The following is a 21,240-nucleotide window of genomic DNA, read 5'->3' on the forward strand; positions in this document are numbered from 1 at the left end:
AAAAATTAGGTTTTATTTTGTAATCGACAAACAATATTTTTGTACATAATTTTATTTTTCAGATTTCGTAACTGGCTTTATGAATCACCCTTAAAATTAAGACAAAAAAGACTACAAGGCTAATTTTAAACACAAGATAAAATATAAAGTATACGAGTATGACGATTTTGGGAACTACACATCTTATCTTCTATGGTTTAAATCTTTTCGTTATTTTTGATAGTTCTTTTTCACTCCATTATTTTCTATAGTATTCTTTTGATCCATATAAAGTTTTGAAAACCTTGAAACCTATTTCAAAGTCGTGAAAAATAATTTGTATAGATAATTTTTGGTATTGGTTTCGAATAAGAATTTCTTTATTAACTAGATCTTTGTAACATTACTATATGTATTTCAAAAACTTAAAGGGACATAAGATTTTTATTTTTTTACTAGTAATATAAATTATCTTTAAAACATATTGGCATTTTTTTTATTTTGTGATATATGTAGGTATGTTTCATCGTTTCTTTAATCTATAGTAAATAAGTAAGAAGCTACCTATTTTTCGAATTCGAATTCATAGAGAATTACTAAAGTAGTGATTTCTTCATCTTTAATTTAAGGCTTGTTTTTTAAACAAACACAGTTCTTATATATAGTCAATTTTTCTACTGTGTTTAGTAAAACCCCAGGCTAAGGTTGTATTCTACTACAATTATACATCAAATGACAGGTCAAAGAAAAAAATACTGTTACATTTTCAATTTTTTTGTATTATATGCTGTCATTTCTCAAATAAGATGACCAAAAAAGTAAGTCCAACAAAATTATTTAATAAAAAATCAAAAAAACAACTAACAACGTTCTATCATATTTTACATAAACAACAAGGTAAATATAAAACGCGAACGGCAGGAAAACATTTTTCTGGACAGACATTTTTCTGGACGGCTGTGATAATAGCCACTTAAACACAGCATTTTCTATGTTTATAGTTAAATCACAGGCTTAGCCCTTAACTTAGGTTTAAATTTATTTATAAATAGCCTTAACTCTGGACTTGCTTAGTAACAACTTAGCAAGAGTTTAGCAAACATCTATTAATATGCCCCATTATATTTTATTTCAAACTTTGTTATGTGATATTTTAAAACATTGAATAATTTGCAAGGAATTTTGTAATGGAAATACGAAGGTTATAAAATAAAATACTTATTAACTAATAATTGGTAACAAATAAGTGATAATGATAGTATATTTTATCAATTGGTGTGAAACGTTTCTATGCATTGACTACAATATACTTAACCTCTTAAATCGATGGTCTTTTAATCTCAAAAACAATATGAGTTAAGTACCTATGATGGTTTCTTAAGCTGAACATGATTTATAGTAAAATAATTTATTTCTCTCAGTGTTTAGCCGTGAAGTTTCGAAGCCACTTGATAATGATATTTCAACAGAAACTAATTTGTATTACAAGTTGTTATATTATTATTCTTGTTCAAAATAAGATTAATGAACAAAACAAAATTCTCTTCATTGCGATGAACTAAAATGTTTGCTCAGAAAAAAGAAACAAAACACTTCGAAGTTGTGGTCAAAGGTATACAAAGAACAAAAACATCCTTTTTTCAGATTCCGCTCAATCATCATGTAGCTATAAGTTCTAGATATTTATTTTTTTCCAATTACGGTAGGAATGCATGTCCTAAGGTTGCTACTAAGCGCAAACAATACTAAAAAAAAAACATATTACTATAGCATGTTTCGCTTGAAGAGTTTAAACGAAAATTACTAGACCTGTCGAAGGCGATCTATATCTTTTGCTCCTCGAAAATAAAAACAGAAATTCAACAACAATTCATCAATCAGTTATACTCTCGGATGTTTGATGTTTCGATTTCAATAGATCTCTCCTCTAGAATATTCAAGACACGTACCGATATTGTTCCTCCAGAGCTAGGCTAAGCTGCGCATCCACCACCAACACCTTGTCAACATGTAGGGTCGCGAAGAACAAAAGCGACCTACACTATACACAACACACACTGAAAACATAACCATACAAAAAGATACAAAACTTATATCTAAACACAAAAAGTGATCACGCACAATGAGCGTATCGATTTAACCGTGTTGTATCTACACATTTATAATTCACCAGTTAATGACACAAAGTCCGTCATTTATCACTCTGACTTCGAGTCTGAGCCTCAGCCTCAGCTCCAAGCCTCGAGACGAGGCAAGACGCGACGTATACCTAAAGATAGGTGATGGACTGACAAAAGCCGCCATCAATTATTCGGTGTGATGATATGATTCTGTTTTTTGAGATAGCTCGATGTTGCTACATGATGGTTGTCTTTCTCTGAGTGTTGCGTCTTGAGTGTGAACCAAATCTTCCAAAAGCCATCAGGCATTGTATTCAATTTCCATAGTTGAATAAGAAATTATTAAAAATTAGCGGATATACAGAACGTGCACTCATTTATTTTTATCTTAAAAATTTATATAACTCGGTAACGGCAGCGTAGATATTGGGGGGAATGTAGAATTATGGAGAAACGTACTTAGTTTGGATTGCTTCTTATCGGGTGCAAATGTGAAGGGCTCTTGGGAGCAATATCAAAGTCTCTTAATTAGAATCACTGAGAATTCAAGTCCCATGAGAATTTTTCTGTTAACGAAAAAAAAAACGCCCACCGCAAACACAAAATACACACAATCTATCAGCGTGATGATGACTGCCCCTTTTAATTAACACTGATAGCAGAGTAACTCACTTTACAAATTGAGGCAATTTCACAGGCCCAGATTATGTTTTAAATTTAACAACTTAAGGGGGTGATTTAGGGCGTATAGGAGATGCTGGGAGATTCATATATGAAGTGATGTCTTCCGAGTCTGCAGAGCACTTAATTCCATGGTACATGCTCTGATCTTTCTGCCTCAGATGTAAAAATTCAAAAAGATTTTACAGTTTAACTTTAGGTCATTGGAAGTGACAATATATCAAAATTCAATTAAAAATGATCATTACAAAATAGATTAGGATATTTTCTTTTTTAGTTCAGTCCAGAGCTTGAACTGTCAAATATAAAATTTTGTTTCTTTTTTACCTCTGAACGTTCGGAGCTTCAAATTTGTGTTTTTATTTGTGTGCTGAATGTGTTCTGAATGTGTTCAGAGTATTATGAGTTCAGAGTAAAATAACTGAACAGACCGAGATGAATGCTGAACACAAGTATTTGACAGTTGAAATTGAAAAATAAATGTAATGCTTCTTTTATTATAATTAGTTTTTCTTATTTCTTGTTTCTATAGAAGGAAATGATAAGTAAATTGACAGATGTCAAATAGTGACAGCTAAATGTTCAGGAGAAGTTAGAACACGATTTGTTCAAAGCAAGCTCGATATGCTCAAACTCTTTTCAGACCTCTTTTCTGAGCTACAAAATCCAAACGAATTTGGACGCAACAACAAGGGTTAAAGATTTGTTTCTACTTTGATTCACAAATCAGTTCATTTTTTGATTTAAAATCCATATCCGTAGTTTCAAACAATCTCAAAGATGTGAAAAATAAAAGATTCACTCCTGGAATAAAGGGTAGAATAAACACTTGAGATTTAATTACAAATCGATTGAAAATTTAACTGCGTATACTAATCTGTGTATTATAAGAGCACTCCGCCGTCAATTTCGGATCCAATATTATATTGTTTTTTCTTATTACAAAAAGTAGAAGTCAAAACTGAAAGATAAGAGAATTATTTCCAAATATTTTGATGTCCTTGAAAATTATTTGAACCAGCAAAAATACACCAACATTCTGAGCATCTGAGCTGTCGTGGTACTGATGATGGTACCCTATAGAACGTGCGCTACATTCTTTCTGACACTTCTTACAATTAGCTCATAAAGCAATTCCATGATGAGGTATGATGGATTCGCCTTCAACGGAATTCCTTGTCATAAACATTTACCTATAATTTCGGAATATATTCTTCTTTTTTTTCTGATGTTTGTTAAGAATATTTTAAAGACGCTAAAGGTCGCGTGTGTTTATTCTCTGTTTTAAATATATATAATGAAGTTCTTATAAACATAAGCTGAAGATATCCAGCTCAACAAAGAAGATCGTAAACCTTTAGAAACATAGTTCGAAGTCAAAGTCTATATAGAAGTTTTGAAAAGGTAATATAGCAATTCTTTCTTCGTATACCTATGTTCAGCTAATGTTTTTCGCGTCCTGTACACGAGTTATTTAGCGCGGTGATCATAAAAAAATAAAAACTGTCGTACGCAACAGCAGCCAACTACCATAAAAATAAAATCTATAAATATTTCCATGGGCGGTAGCTTTAGAAGGATATGGTATATTGTCTTATATTGGCAACAAAACCTTCATATAAATTTAAATTGACTAAACTGTCAAGGACCTTATTACGGAAGAAAAGTAATAAACTGGGTTTCATTTAGTTTTAAGTCTTATAGAGAGTAATATAAGCGAAAGTATAGTTACAAATTAGTGAGACTATTTTTCGATCTGCATCACACTCTATGCGTAAAAGGCCACGCAAATAGGAACTTTAGAGCAATATTTTAAATGATATTATCATCTTACTATCTCCATATATTCTATGAAAGCTGAGATCACAAAATATTAACTTTTACTTACAAGAATTTAGTAAATCTTTAAGAATTTTGAATTCCTGACATTTCAAGGTTTGTTTGCTTTATTCTTTGTTTTAGCACGAAGTGTCACTGTTTAGACGTGTTCAGATGCACCCCTTGTAATAAAAAGGAATTTTGTACCCATTCCAAAATCTATTAAATAATAAAATTTTCAATAATAAATATTTAGTAAAATTCTAAGCCCAAAAAAAGATGGGTTGTTTAAAATTTTCTGCCAAACGCTTTTGTTTTAAAGAATTGCCGAAATTTATGTTCTCAGGGTATCATTTTTTAAGTCTTCTGAAATTCAACCAAACGGATTAAAAACAATTTTATGTTATACAAAATAAATAAGGAGGTAAGACAGCTGATAGGTACACAGGGCCTAGTGCCTTACAACTCTCAAACCTTCTACCTGAGTGCGAGTAGAGTCAGGAATGAAAGGGACCAACATTTTACGCCAAATCCGAAAGTTTAATTTGGAAGCACTGTATATAAAAAGAGTTAATCTTAAAGAATTAGACATTTCCTCGCAAGAGGCAGGACCAGTGAGAAAAACCCTTTTTATGAAATTTTACACTACCAAATTGCAAAGTTCCGGATGTGTGTCTTCGATAACTTCACGAATATACATACAACCCTTAACTACAAAAAATATGATTCTTGTTCATATTACAGAAGACACATTTTATTTAACACATCAGTGACTGTTTCCCATAATTAAACGAAGTGACTTATTTAAGAATCGCGGGTGTGTATCGATTTTACAATAAATGACCATATCTGCGTGTCCCACAGTTCTTTATCGTGAATTGGATTTTCGAAGATGCAAATGGATGTTCTGTATTTCGGTTTGTTCCATTTTTTGAACGAATTCAAATCACATTTTTTATTTCTGTGAATTGATCTTTTATAGCTTGCTTCTGCTAGGAATCGGGGGGTTGCAGCAAGTTTTTGCTTTGAAGGAATCGATGAAGGTTTAATAAAAGGTTCTATTTATATTAGAACATATAAAAAGCATCTTTGCTTAATCTAAAAGAGGTAATCAAGAATTTACTTTATTTATCTGAACAATTCTTCATAATTTTCACACACTTACATTGTGTCAGGCAAATCCAATATATTTTTTCTTTACAATATTCAGGTAATTATTAGCAACAAATTAGTTATGCAATATGACAAAAATAAATCTGTTAAAAACTGACTGAGTTATGAGTCCGGCCAGCTTATAATTGCAGAATTGAAATAAACTCATTTAATGTTTTGAATACCAGAAAATCATGAATATGTAATTTTTCAATACTTTTAATAACATAATTTTAAATCAATTTTTGGTCGGTCGTCGTTTACAAAAATCAAAAAAACGACTTTTCAAAAATTCTTGGTAGATTAACCTCGGTATTGAATCGACTACAGAATGTTAGAAGTTTTTTAAGAACAAGATCTTGATTGCCAATTGTTATCCCTTCTTCCAGAAACAACGCGGTCAGTAAACATTTCTGGCTAAGCTGCGAACTATTCAATGATTTCTGTTGTAAATTTTAACAATTTCAGTTCATTGTATTCTTCTATTTTATGTAGTGACGTAATTTTAAATTGTCGAATGTCAGAAGACAGTTGGTTTTAAAAGTGACAGCTGTCTAAATATTGGATTATTTTCAAATCATTTTAATTTTCGCATTGTTTCATCGAATCGATTTTCAATAGTTTAATGTTTTGCAAGCAACCTAAATAATGGTTTCCTTTTTTCTACCTCCAGTACTCTCGTTTATGAAATTCAAAATCGTACAAATGTTTGACGATCTTTAACCAGTCTTAATAATTCAACTTAAATTTTCAATGAATTAGGTATTTTTTCCTAAAATTCCTTCGATCTGACATAATAAAATTTCTACGAACTTACATCCAATTTTAGACTTCGAAGTAAACAATTATTCTTCTAAACCGATACCAAGTGGTGTCCGGTTAACTTATGATGGGAATATATGGCGCAAAGTGTGAAAAACTGCCCAACAGACATGACGGCGCACACCCATAAATTCAATGATTTAATACCTTAAACACTTGCATCCCACTATTTTGGATATTATGTAGAACACAAATCAACATATGGCCAAACATAACCAAACAAATAAGAAAATATAAAATAAATTCAAATAAAACAAAACACACGAAACAAAAACGAAACGCACCCGATCCAAAGAACGCTTAAGCGTAAGCCTGCCTATATAGCCTAGAGTAGAGTCCCTCAGCGCCACTTAAGCAAGTGTGATAGTTCAAGTGTCTCCATAATAATATGTCCACTCGTAACATCAGAAAATTAAAAAAAACTATTCTTAAATTGCATTTTCGGAAGACGCCTACGAAACACGATTGAGGGTGACACAAATGAAATTGGACACTCAAACAAGAAGTGGTCACAAATTTGAATCTACAACTCGTATAGATGATGGCCCTGGTCCTTGGCTATATGGCTAGCGAAATACCAAACATTTAGCTGCCCATAAATAACGTAATAGGAGTGGTTTGGATATTTTGTAAAAATATCCGACCTCGTAATCTCATAAATCTGTACGTATACACCACCACCGCACCTCGCCGTGTCGAGGCGTTCCGTTCCGACTAAGCCCTTGAAATTTGTTTACACTACATTCACAGGAGACAGAGCGGCCCAAACGAGATCGGTTTCTATAGCTCTCTGTACTTAAAGACGGAGCGGAGTAATGTGAGAGACAAATTGGCGCACTCGAATAAATTTACATAATGGCAACAAGTGTTGACGGTCAAGGCAAGCCTACGAAGCCTGCGTCTGCATCACACGCACAGCACATTTTTCTTCAAGGACCTATGTACGATGCCTCTGGATCTGGTTCTGGATCTGATTCTGATTCTGGACGGGACGTGAAACCAAACACACCAATAATGTTCTGGGAAAAATAAGTACCAGTATCTTTAAGGATAAGGACGCTGTTTATTGAATCTTACCATCATAACGCCACATACTCGTATATGTATATGAAAATAGAATCATTGCTGACAGATAAACGATGCACTAAATGAAAACAAGGAGGGGACTTCAAATGGCTTCCTAATCTGATGTGTAATTGAAGACCTCAGAAAAATAAAAAATGTAAAACATTTAAAAAAATAAACCACTTATGTTTGAAATTTTGTGTGTGCTATAAAAATATTTCCCACCCAAAGACTTGCTGGTGATTTTCATTATTATTAGAAATTAGGTCTCGAAAAATTTCTGGAAATTAGTAAATCTTCACGGAGAACTGCGAGTGTTTGAGAAGTTAGAGAATTATAAATAAAATGACTGAATTTTTCATCTTGATTTGATAAGAAATATATTAAATTCAAAATTATTAATTTAAATTGTAAACATTATTAATTGAAATTTTATGAAATTCAATAAAAATAAAAACGTAAATAGAACAGAATGTAAAAGTAAATATATTTCTCTTTTCTTTCAATTAAAAATACTTGTGTATTAATTTTGTTTTCGAAGTCAATAAAAACAATTATTTTGATATTATAATTTTAAAAAGGACTACCTAGGAAATTTCTTCTAAATGGAATTATTATGACTTGAAAAATATGTGTAATAAAAGTAGTTTACCTAATTAATTTTGTATTAAGGGGTGGATCCGCTAAGGTGATTTTATTTCATTCCAGCTTGGTAAGACGATTGAACTCAATTAAATTCGATTGAATAATTTTAGATGCAAATTGTCAAAATTAGTTGTTGTCTTGGTGCAATTTAAAATAAATTCTTATCAAATATCTAAATAAAAATTTCAAATTGACTGATTTTGAATAAAATTCTTACTTTTCTTGCGTTTTTCGAATGTTGTAAACTTTATCAGTCACAGGAATGTGTTTTTTTTTAAAGAAACAAAGTGAGCTAAGAAAATTTTCAATTCGTTTGTGTAAGCATTTCGCAATAAACATATTTGTTTGAAAACGACTATCACATATTTTTGTGACAGCTTCTTAGGTATCAATTTGACTATCACCTTATTTAGATAAATTTCGATCATTTTAATTGTCGTGTATTAACAATTAGCTTAGCCAATTCCACCCCAGGCAACACGCAGCTAACGCACGAAATTGGGACATTTAACTTTAATGTTGAAAATAAAAAATAGACATTCTATTTTGCCGAAGAAATGCGTTTAATAGCACTATTTGCATTGGAAAAAATTCACAAGCTTTAAAAAACGAATTAATTTATCTTTTCAACTCAAAAACTATTCCTCAGATTTCAGAAGTTTTTGAAAAGATTAAAATTGTGGAGATTAGGTTTTTTTATTTGTTTTCTTTTTTGATTTGCATATTAGGCTTTGGAGAGAATTTTGAGCACCAATTTGTCAATGTCGTTTTCTGTAAAATTTATTAATTGTATTTGAGCGCATGTCGAATTCTGTATGATACTCTGTAACGCTGTTTCGTTATAATTCTGTATCTTTAGAATTCTGCATTTCAAAACACTGAAAACTAATAATAGGTACTGTTTACCAAAATTTTGTAAATTATAATATAATATCCCCAAATTTCTAATCACAAAATACTGTATCCTTAGAAATTGTGTTTCTGATAGTTCTGTTCTTTAAGTTCTTGCAAAATAAAAAGCACACCTTATTTAATTTATTATTGTTTTTGAAAAATTAAACAAATTTTGTACCAGAATTAAATAAAAAGCTGATAAAATTTGACATAAAGTATTTTAAATACAGTTTTATGATCCATTCAGTATTTCGACCCCAACCTTATTTATTTTTGAAGTTGAGAATAAAAAAATTAAACAAACATTTTCGTATCATTCATTCATAGATTCAAGAATATATTGCTGTATAGAAATAATGGGGGTTTTTGGGAACAAAATTTTCTTCGAAATTTGTATTTTTGAACGAAATTTTGAATTTCTTATGATTTTTCTTGTTATTTTATATATTAAAATGAAAGGCATGATTCCCTAGAAATGGGAGCATGACATATTATCAAACTTCAAAAACCTGGAAAAAAAGCTCAAAACAATGTTGATTATCAAACTTCTGAATTGTTTTCAAAAAATGTTCTATTCCCTAAGTCCAACATTTCAATACACATGTAAAGCCTTCCTTCTTAACCCTTTAGGCTCTGTAATCATAACCAACTTTTGTTTTATGTTCTGGAAATTCATTTGCTTAGCAAAAACTAAATGCAATGAAAACAAATGAACCTAAACTTTCATAGTTTTTGTGGAAAGTTTTTGAATTTTGTGTGTACTCACGATAGCTCGATGAATTGAAGTAGTGATTCAAATTGTTGGCTTGGAAAAGAATGAACCAATACTATGAATAATAATATTAATATCAACTTCAAATGACGTGAAATTACCAATTTAAGAATCGCTAGCATTAATGCAAAATGTGGAAAAAAATATATTAAATGTGTTCTTTCAAAATTTGCAGATAATGGTTTTCGAAATTTTTTGGTAAACTTCTTAGGAACTTAATTCTCGATAAGAACATGATGAAAAAATTACAAACATATACATATGTACATATTTGTTCCCAGTTTTAAGCCTAGTACGCTGCTGATGCGAAACAAAAATGACATGACGAAATCATAAACGAAAAATTTCGTTGTACTTTTTGTTTTTCAGTACGCTGCTGAACGACGAAATGTGTCATTTTAGTGGATAGCTGTAGGTACTAGATTTCTTAGTACAATTCTCAATTTTGAATTTGATTTATATTTGATTTAAATTTTAAAATGAAATGGATTTGTCTAATGTGTTCCAACAATACATTTCTGAATCGAAAACTCAGGATGTTGAAGATGTTATTGGTGATGTGCAAGAAGTGATAAAGACTAGCAGGGAACTTCAATTTCCAAAAAATAAACTGAAAAAAAATTGATTTCTCTTCGGAGGAAAAAACAAAATTGGCTTAATTGGTCGAAGCCAGTGGAAGCTATTTGGAAGTTGGAGCATAGGCTATGTACTCGTACTAACTGCTCAACAAAGTGTTAATAAATAGAATTCTTTTCCACTTTTGTTTACCAGCAGCTGACTGTCAGAACTTGTCAATTGTTTTAGACAGCTGACAGAACTCTCCACATATATTTTTCCGGTGTGGGTTTCGTTTTCATTTTGCTCTGGACTTGGAGACCGCCGAAAAAATTCGTTTCACTTCAGCTGTGTACTAGGCTTTAAGAACAATTTAGTAATTAAGAAATTCTCTTTGTTGCTTGTTGTCTTCAACAAATTTATAAAGTATCATTAAAGGATATTTAAAGGAGTTGTGTTTTAAAAATGAGAAAATAAATATTGAAATAAAAATGTAGTAGATTTTAAAGATTAAAGCTTAAAATAATCCATTAATAATATTCAAATAGTTAAAAGAAAGAAAAAGAATGATTAAATTTAATTATTGATTAAATATTTCAGGAATATTCAGGAGCTGAATTTTGGATCAGTTCAATAACCAAAATGACACGACACGTACAGCACTTTAAAGAGTCATACAAATTACTGTTCATTGGCTTTTAAGGCCCTAATACAATACGATTAAGCAAACTCATTTAAATGCACTCGAAACTGATCAAGTGAATGCACAATAACCTTCTTCATGAACCATAATGCAATTTGGGTGCATTCGAAATTCATTACGTTTAGTAAAATTTCTGCAAAAGCAATTCCAAAAACTCAAACACAAAAGATTTTGACAGATACTTAACTAGGCGAACATTATTTAATTATTTTGCAGACGAAGCTTGTGTTTGCTCCAAGACTTAATCTTCTTTAGGTTAGATTCGAAAATGCTTCAAGATTAACAGTGGAAATAAGCTTTTGATCCAGACTAAGACGCTAAATTATTTTTTATTTTACTTTTTAGACAAAGATCATAAGTCAAATTGATACATTTTTGTTTCTACAATTTAGGTCCTCGTTGAAAAAAATTAGTTTTAGATGAATATTTTAATAGTAATAGTTGTTTAAATATCAGAATTTTGATTTTTTTCAAATATCAATGAGACTGTAATTCTGCTTCCAACATTTCTTTTTCAATAACTTTTTGGAAGGTACATTCAAAGTTATAGAAAAGAAGATTTTTAAAATGTTTTATGTATTTTCTCCTTTATTTTCCATTTTCAAGGAAGAAAGTCTTAAAATGAACCCTTTAAAGTCCTTGAAAGAGTTAAGTCATTATCACGTAAAATATACCAAATAACACTTACACTTTAATGTACATGAAGGTCACATAAATGTCACGTTTCATTTAAGGAAATGCGCAGATATTTTGCAAAATTACAAACTATACAAAAACCTTTCACAAAGAAATTCACGTAGTCGAACTAGTAAATATTTGTCAAAAAGGCAGAAACGGCCTCGCCCAAAAACAACGGCAACTTATGTATATGTACATTTATTTTATTAATTTTATTGCGACCATATAAAAGGGGTGTTTGGATTGCAAATACTCTACGCCAAACACTAGATACTTTCAAATCAAAGGGTGTAATAGCGACTATTTCAATAATTTTACAAGTAAACATCGCTAAATTCAGGTATTTCAAGATTTTTGCAGGATATATTCTTAAAAACAAAAAAGGTCTTATGAAGAAATTTGCATCAGAGAGAAATTTTCAATCAGGTACCCACCACCTTTGTATATAACCAGGTAGCTGGTACAATAAAAACAAATATTTAAGGACAATCAAATTTTGAGGAAATATTTTGCCAATTACCATTGTCAACGGCACACCCCTTTAGGCCAGTAGTATCAAAACAATGGGTGCAATTGCTGCCTGAAATAAAATTTGCAGGTTTATCCTCTAAAATTTGCATCCTTTCGTCATATTTTGGCATTATTCAAATTTCGTCCTCATCTGAATTTGATGTGAGAAGATTTTATCGAATTCTCTGGAACTGCAATAACCTTGAAGAGCAAAGCAACAGCAAGATGGTTAATCTTTTTTTTTTTGATTTTTATTATTTTATTTTGTTGTCGAAACAACTTTTGCAAATATTGACGTACCTATTTATGGTCATTTTTATTATCCTTGCAAATTCCTGCTTGATTTGATACGCACACCCTTTTTGAGTCAGCATAAGAGAATTTCTGGGTTAGCGATGGAAATTTTGTGAGCGATACCGATAGTATCTTCCATCTTTTGAATGCTTGTATTGAGGATATTTTGAAGAAGGGTTAACCATTTTGGGAAATCATTATATTAATCCTTTCATCTATGGATACACTCAAAAAATTGGAGGGCTCACTCGTTTGTGGTGAATTTGTTCTGATTTGTTTACAAAACACACATTTTACCTGACAAAAGGATTAATACAGTTGAAGTTGAAGAAGATATGCCCATCAAGCCCATATTAGGTTTACCATAAAAGGGTTACGGTTTTGATGTTTGAATTTAAATTCGAAAAGGGATGAATTTCTATTGGTGCTTGTATACCGTCTTCATGACCGTTCTCGAGTTGTCGTCGTTGTCGTTGCCGTCGTCGACCTTTGATGTTTTTTTATTTTATTAATCTTACTCCAAATTTTTAGGGTGTTTGGTCTGAGAAACACCTTTGCTATGTGTGTATGAGGAACTGGTGGTTATTTATTGTCATCATGGCGGTGACAATCATTTCTGGGAAATTGCCATTTTTATGGATTAATATTATAAAAAAATGAAGATAATAAACGGCTTGCTGTATGCGCAGTATAAAAAAAGTTAATGGGTGCCTTGCCTAATCTGATATCATTAGTAAGGTGACGCCCACCGATTTAATTTTGTTTATTTTTGTTTTCTTTTGCCTCAAACTCTCTTAATGACGAGACTCTCAAAACCTCTCTTCGTGGCGGGATAGGGAACAATTATTTAGATTTCCCATATCAGTTGATATGGTAGAATAATTTTATTTTGGTTATTATAGATACATTTGATTTAGTGTGATTAGGAATGTCTTGAAGGTTGAAGCTTGTATCTGTTGTTATTATGGGCTTTCTGATGTAAAATAATTAATTATTATTTAAAAATAGGAAATTAAGTTGACTTTAAAATTACTGGTTTTGAAACATTTTCTGAAATATTTATCTTTGCTACTTGAAAAAATCAAACAGAAGCGAAAATTGTACACTTCTCAACAGCCCTCCACCTTTATATGATTTAGCCAGTTTTATAACTTTAAACTAGGAATTAACTTGCAAATGTAGGCAAAAGTGTCCTTTTAAATGATAAAAATCGATTTTATTCCGGAAATGTTGAATTTAACCCTGCCAACTTCTGGGCAGCTGTACAATTAGGTATTGGTCCAACATTATTAACAAACTATTGCGTATGGCTTAGAACTTTTCTTTGTCGTACTGGAAACACAGAATATTTATCTTTCACTCTTAGTTCGAGTATTATGGATTTCAATAAGTAACCATTTGAAAGCTCTCTTCTGTCAAAAATTTCGGTTCATGGGTTACCATCTGTTAATTATAATTTGTTGGATATAAAATCGATAAATAATTTATTTAATATTGTAAAATTAATTAGTTGCTTTAATGATTGCCACTTTCTTCTTTTCACTTGTGTCCTTAAAAGAACTTGAAGCCATTATTAATATTAACAATACAACACAAAATTAAATCACATCAAATTCAAGTAAACTATTTTTGAATAACAATATTTTAATAATGAAAATGAACAAAAATCAGTGTGGCATTAAAAACTAAGTTATCAACGATTAATAAATACACCGAATTTAAAATGTTGATCAAATAGGAATTCCTCCTCAAAAAAGTCATTAAATGTTAGATAGATGTATTTTTTGTATTGTTAACAATTTTCTGAATATTTTAAAATCTTCTACAGCTATCCCAAAATATGAATTCTTTAATGACTATTAAATTACATTTCTTTTTTCTAACCACCTTTGCATTCGAACACTTCTAAAAGTAATGACAGTTCGCGAAAAATAACAAAGGAAACAAACCTAAACTTGTCAAATTCCTATTTGAAATGTCACAAACTTAAAAGTTTTTTGGATTCAGAAAATTACTTAATGTTAAAGTAGCCATTTGGTTAGTTCAACTTAAAAAAAAAATTCAAGAGGTCGTAAGATGCTATAAAATAGTTTTTAGCGATCTAGTAACACATCACGAGCCTGAATTATTTCAATTGCTAGTTGAAAATAATTTTGAAACCTTTCACCAGATTCAAAACACTGGAATTATATTCACACCAGTTACTTCAATGGTACTCGCACTTCTAGCCTTGAAAATCGACTAAAAATACGACCTTGAAATTATAGTTCTCAATGCGTTTTAAATTACTGTTTATCATTATTGCAGTGGGTTTGAGATTTTAGTGTTGAAAAATAAACTGAAAAATAAAATCTTGCTTTATTAAACTATTTCGAAAGTAAATGTTTGAAAAATGTAAATTTGTAATCAGACCTGATTGATAACGTTCTCTTCAAAATTATATGAAAAAAACTGTATTTTTCTAAACGAATCACTAAAGTTGCTCAAATAAATCAGTTCGAAAAACATCCTAATTTTCCTAACCACACAAAGTCTAAATCTGTTCGAGATTAAAGCCGTCCATGGTGTGAAACAAACAAACCCTGGTGCATGAGACACCAGATTTTCCCAAAAACCATCATGAGATTTGTTTTTAAGGTTGTTATTCAATCAGGTGAAAATTGCCGCCTCTATTTGCTACTTAACGAATGAAGAAATAACAAAAAACACCCGCAAAGAAAACACTTAACACATTTCCCACACCCGTTTCCACTTGAATTCTGCATACTACTCGTATGTATGGATATAATGGATAAAAGATAAGAATTGAATTCCCGAGTCAACTTTTCACCACATGTGAGATCTTGAGGTGATGATGGCACAAGTGTACCTATATAGAAAACCTGCGCAACCAAATGGCGTAAGATGTTTATTATTAAAAATTTGTTATTTCAACACCATCAAAATGTGATTGGTTTTTCAAGAATTTATTTAGATTTTCATTTTCAATGATGCTGGAATCACATCACATGAGTATATGAAAAATCCCGTGTGGCGTGCGTTTGCGCATCTGCAAGGGATTACCTGAAGGAAATATTCCCGAAATCCCGCAAGGAATGTAGGTACTTTCCTTCCATAATCTCCTTCTGGTGTTTATTTCCACGCGTTGGCAGAAAAGAGTGAAGTGAAGATTTTCCATATATTGACATCGAACCAAAGTTGCGAAAAAAAAACAACTTCAAAAGATTTTATCGCGCTCGGAAAAAGTTCCGAATATCTTTGACATTCCGATACGCAAAGATGGCGGCGGCGCTTTTGAAGATGTCATGATGACATTAATTAGTACTTCCATTTACGCGGGTAAAACTACTTTTTACGGTTACTTGTTTGACACACTGCTGATAAGAAGCCTCCAATCCAACCCAAACCAACCAACCCATCTGCAGGCTGGGCCTCCCTAATTATGGCGGCTTGTATCTTATTAACACTTTGATCAGTAACACACAATAAGACTATCAAAATTGGATCTGCAATCAGTCTTGTTTTGCTTGTTTTTATTTTTGTTTACTTTTATTAGACTGCGGCAATCTCTAGATATTATATGTATGGGAATGTGAAAGGGGTGTGCTTGCCAATGATATTATCTTTAAAGCTTGATCAGCCGTCATAAAAGGCGGCAAATTAAAGTTAACACACAATATTTTATATTCGAAACCTGCCTCACCTTCTTTATTAATAAAAAATATTAAATTAAAAAAAGCATTACGCAGTTTAATCAGAATTTGCAATGCGCATTTTAACTGCAAAATAGCAACTTTGTAAAAAAAGAACATTATAAAAATTTGAGGTGAGTTTTATGGAATATTTTTATGTTATTAATTTAAAAGGCAGTTTAATTGATAAAATGTATTACCGTAAAAAATTTACCATCGATGACGTACTTTGGGGTTTTATTCAATAGTAGCTGACCCAGCAGACGTTGTTGCACTCTTTTTATCTGTGTTTTTTTTTTTTTGTCAACAGCTACAAAGGACTAAATAAATATTCTATTCTGTTCTTGTATATATTTTTTTTAAATTGTCTCTAAAATTTCATAAAAATAAATTCTTTGATTTACTTTCACTAGGATTCAATCAACAACAATCAAAATTACTAGAAAGAATGGGTTATCCGTTTGACTTGTCAAATTATTAAAATTACTAAATATTTTGATTTAAAAAGAATGGCGCACTATTTATTAGTTTCCTTAACTTTTAGTTATTTACTAGATACATTCGTAGCTTCTGACATATCGAAATAAAAGTTCTATTTTTTAGATTTAGGTTTGTTTGTTTTGTTTTTTTCCGTATATCCACCTGCCACTTTTTTAGACATGTTCAGATGTCTGTTCATAAACCATTTCTGAAAAGAAGACATTTTGTATTTTTAGTAAAGCTATTCAATTGTTAAATATTTAGATACAAATCTTCTATAAGCAAGTTTATGCGACTGATTCCAATGGAATGAAACGTTTAAATATATAAATATAAGTACAATAAACCAAGGCAAAAAAATAGCTTTATTATATGCCTTCCAATGAGTCTTTCAATTTTTAGCTGTCAAATTAAAAAGAAACCATAAAAACTGAACCATTTACCATAAAAATTGGAACGAACAATTAGCCAAGGTTGTGACTGCAATAAAATCAAATATAAAACAGCGCATATGAAAAAATGAGATTCAAATTTTTTTAAGGCACATCCACCAATTTTTTCGCTGAAAATTTAAAAAATAAAGAAAATGTTACACTTAAGAAGTTTCGAGGTTTATTACTCTAGGGCATGTACCGCCGCCTTCGTAGTCGTCCATAATAAAAATGTGGACTATTTTAAATATAAAGACAAAGCGAAATAAATATTTCAAATACCTAGCAGTTTTTTTTCAGAATTTTTTGGTTGGTTCTTTATGGTGTCAAGTATTGGGAACTTGTGTCGTTAAAAAATGTCCTAATTCGGTAGGTAAGTATATAAAATGTTTCTAAATTTTTATTACTGTAGTTTTTTTTGGGCTATTCGCTTGTTACCTGCAAAGGGCAATATTTTTGAACTGCTTTATTGCTACAATTTAAAAATGTCACAAAAACCATTTCAATGAATTTAACATTATTTCTTAAAAAATCATTGAACTGAAAATTGAAACAAAATCTGCTCAAAATGCTTGGGTATTCAAAAATTCGTTTGAATATGCACACAACCGCGAATTTACTTTAACTATTTTTAAGTTTATCAAATAGTAAAAAATAATTGATAATTTATTGTTCATAGACTTTCATAAAGTTAGTAATGAGTTCTTATTACTAACTTTATGAAAGTTAGTAATAAAATACCATTTGGTATTTAGGTTATTTGTTATACAACCTTTTAAACTTCAAAAGTTGAAATTCGTATATTGACATCCGACTTTTGACTTTCATTGACAAGTCTTTTAATATTTTTCAAAGTTTTTCTCCGTCTTTTTTTTTTCTTTGAGCAAGTAGAGTTCAAAAATAATGATTATTCATTCATTTCGATTACAAGAAATCGGTTTATTTTAATTAGTTGTAATTATTGTAAATGAAAAATATAAACTTCGATTACTAGTAATTGTAATTAAAAAATGCACTTGTTATTATAACGTGTAATTGAAAATCGTAGTGAGTTAATTTAAGTTCTTAAGGGAGAGCACTTTTGAATTAAAGTCAAGTCAATTGATATCCTTATTTATTTATTATTTTAAAGCAACAAACATAAAAGAACATAAATTATTTTGTAAAATCACAACAAAAATAATATTCAATTACATTTTTGTGTAATGATTATACTGGATAGATGTTATCGTTGCTACTTTTTACTTCATTACTTTTGCTGACAATTACCTACATTTATGTTATTAAATTTGCAACTAATTTATGCTTTTGAATAACATGTAATTAGTAATTAAAATTATTCATTTATATTTTAAAATAATTGAAAAAGTTCATAGAGATTTAAATTACAAGTAATTGTAGTTTATCTTTTTTAATCATTTTTTCCAAGTCTGTGAGTAATTATATTAAAGTTAATAAAAAATCAGATATTTACGGAAATATACATATATGCACATTAGTAAAATTTCTCAATTTCTCACATTTTTTGGTATTGTATAAAATTTGCCTTCAAGATTCAGGAGAACAATTAAATAAGTTAAGGAGTTTTGAAAACCACTTATCTGCACATTTTTTGTTTTGAATAACTTGAAGAATGAATATTGCTGTTTTCTTAAATTTTCAGAATTGTTAATGTTTTTCAAAATTATTGAAGCTAAAAAAGCGAGGTATTGGTTCCAGGTTAAGCCGTCATAGGGATAATATTTTTAGTTGAGAGAAATATCAACAAAATATGTTAAGCTTTATTTTCACGCTACTTCCAAATATTGAGTGGAATTTTTGTCTCAAAAGATTTCAAAACAAAAATATCAGAGCAACGCAAAAATGTCCTCTAAACATGATATCCAAAAATCTGTTTTTACTAAGATCCAACATTTTGAATAATCTAAAAGAATTGAGAAATATGTTTGCAGAAGCTTAATTAGTTTCTATAGTTATTTCCTTTTAGCTGAGTTTTTAGCGAAATTGAGAATGGACATTTCTTTAAATTTATTCTGACAAAAAATTCAAATTCATTCCTGAAAATAGCAACATGCTCTAAGTAATTGTACTAATAAATTGTTGAATGTAATGAATGTTTCGTATTTTCTATTAAATTTGGAAATATTATCAAATATTCTTCAAATTTTAAAAGTAGATATGATCAAAATATAAGAATTGAACTTGCCACCAAATTTAACAGTTTTAGATAGTATAGGTACCTAATTTATCTATCGGTAAACGCCCCAAATAAAATTTGATTACTGTATAGCCTCATATAAATTTTCGATACTGGACAAAAATAAAATGTTAAGGTTAATGCATTTAGCATTATTAAACAAAATAATTTCGTTATAAGCATTTTTTGGAAATGTCGATCGATTGATTAATAATTTATTTTCAGTCCTTAGAAAGTTATAATTTTGTTAAGCTCCCGGCGTGTCCTGCCTTAACTACCTTTTTGATTATTAAATATTCTGGCGACAGACCTTAATTAAAAATGAACACATTACCAATCAAAGGATAAAAAGAATCACAATATTTCTATTTTATTGTGTCATACATAAGGGTATATATAGACATTGAACAATTAGTATAGGTACTATCCTTATAATTAACTATACCATTACCACCTGCTTTCCTAGTAAAGAGAGGATAAATCAGACATTTATATTATCAAACCCTCTATAACCAGATGTTTGCTTTATAAAATAGAAAACACCCAATTGAAAAAAGAAATGCAAAAAGGACCTAACTATAGATACGACTACCTATCAAGGTAACCTAGCTAACCTAACCTATAGCTATTCAATTCATCCCCTTTAGAAAATGGAAAAGTGAGCAACACACATAAAACAACAAGACGTCAGCAGCAATTTTGAAGTCTTCCTAAGAAGCGACACGTGGAATTAACAAGGATAACATAAAACAAACAAAAAACAATCATCGCTATAGGTATCCTCGCATCTAACCGCAAAGCCTGTACCTCATACATACATAGGTAAGGTATGTATTTAAAAAAAAAGAGGGTTGAAGAAGCAAAAGCAGCAGCTAAAACTTCCAGGTCCCAGGATAGGCACATCCAGGGTAAAAACAAAACGCGCATCTTCTTCGTCGTCGTTGTTATCATCGTCAGCAAACGTCAACCATCAAGTCAACCCCTATAAAACTCACCACACACACATTTTGTCTGTCTGGTTCTGGCCTCTCATCGTCATCACACGACGCTGATGCTGAGCTGATGTAACCCAAGCGTGTGTACGAGAGACGATACGAGTAGGTATTATATGCGTTGCCACCATCAGCCTCAGCCACCCGGTTCAGTTGTCGATCCAGGAGCCCAACAGTTTCCACTGACTTACCATCCAGCAGGCAGCGCTGGCCAATCCCAGCTCGAATCGTCTCATTGTTTGCACTCAGGTAGGCGGATCCCAGTCACCATCTTTACTGAAAGCCGTTCGCTAGCCCTCGCACACACTCTCGCCAAGGCACACCAACAACCCCCACCACCGTGAGCTGAGTGCCTTTAAACGGGTCCGCAACTGCCGATAAGTAGTTATTACTGAGCAAGATACGACAGCGGCAAGACACGTTTTCATTTAGTCCATATTCACAAGTCACGGTATCCGACAACGACGAAGAGTGCGAGGAGAATTCTACTTCAGAGATACTTTAACGTTTAACCAAACCAAAACCACAGATAGATACTTTTTTGTCGTAGCGTCGTACGTCGTTTGTATACGCTCCGCTCTGTTTTCGTTCGAGGGTTGTTCTGCCATCATTTTTGGAATACATTTTCAGTTGTGCATCTGAGTTCGTTGGGAACGTTTGTTACAAGAGAAAGAAAAATAAATTTAAAAAATAAATACGCACAAACATTTTGAAGTGAAAAGTGAAGAAACAAGAAAATCAGTGTTTTACGTGAATTCGA

At 31.0% G+C, this 21,240-nt stretch overlaps 1 protein-coding gene across 1 annotated transcript in view; it reads left to right on the forward strand.

The window, feature by feature from the left end:
• LOC129950835 (protein bowel-like) overlaps positions 1–21,240 on the forward strand; it is a 61,255-nt gene that overhangs the window by 38,022 nt on the left and 1,993 nt on the right. The gene's annotated exons all lie outside the window — the stretch shown is intronic.

The sequence above is a fragment of the Eupeodes corollae genome, chromosome 3, assembly GCF_945859685.1.
Source record: "Eupeodes corollae chromosome 3, idEupCoro1.1, whole genome shotgun sequence".
Lineage (NCBI taxonomy): Eukaryota > Metazoa > Arthropoda > Insecta > Diptera > Syrphidae > Eupeodes > Eupeodes corollae.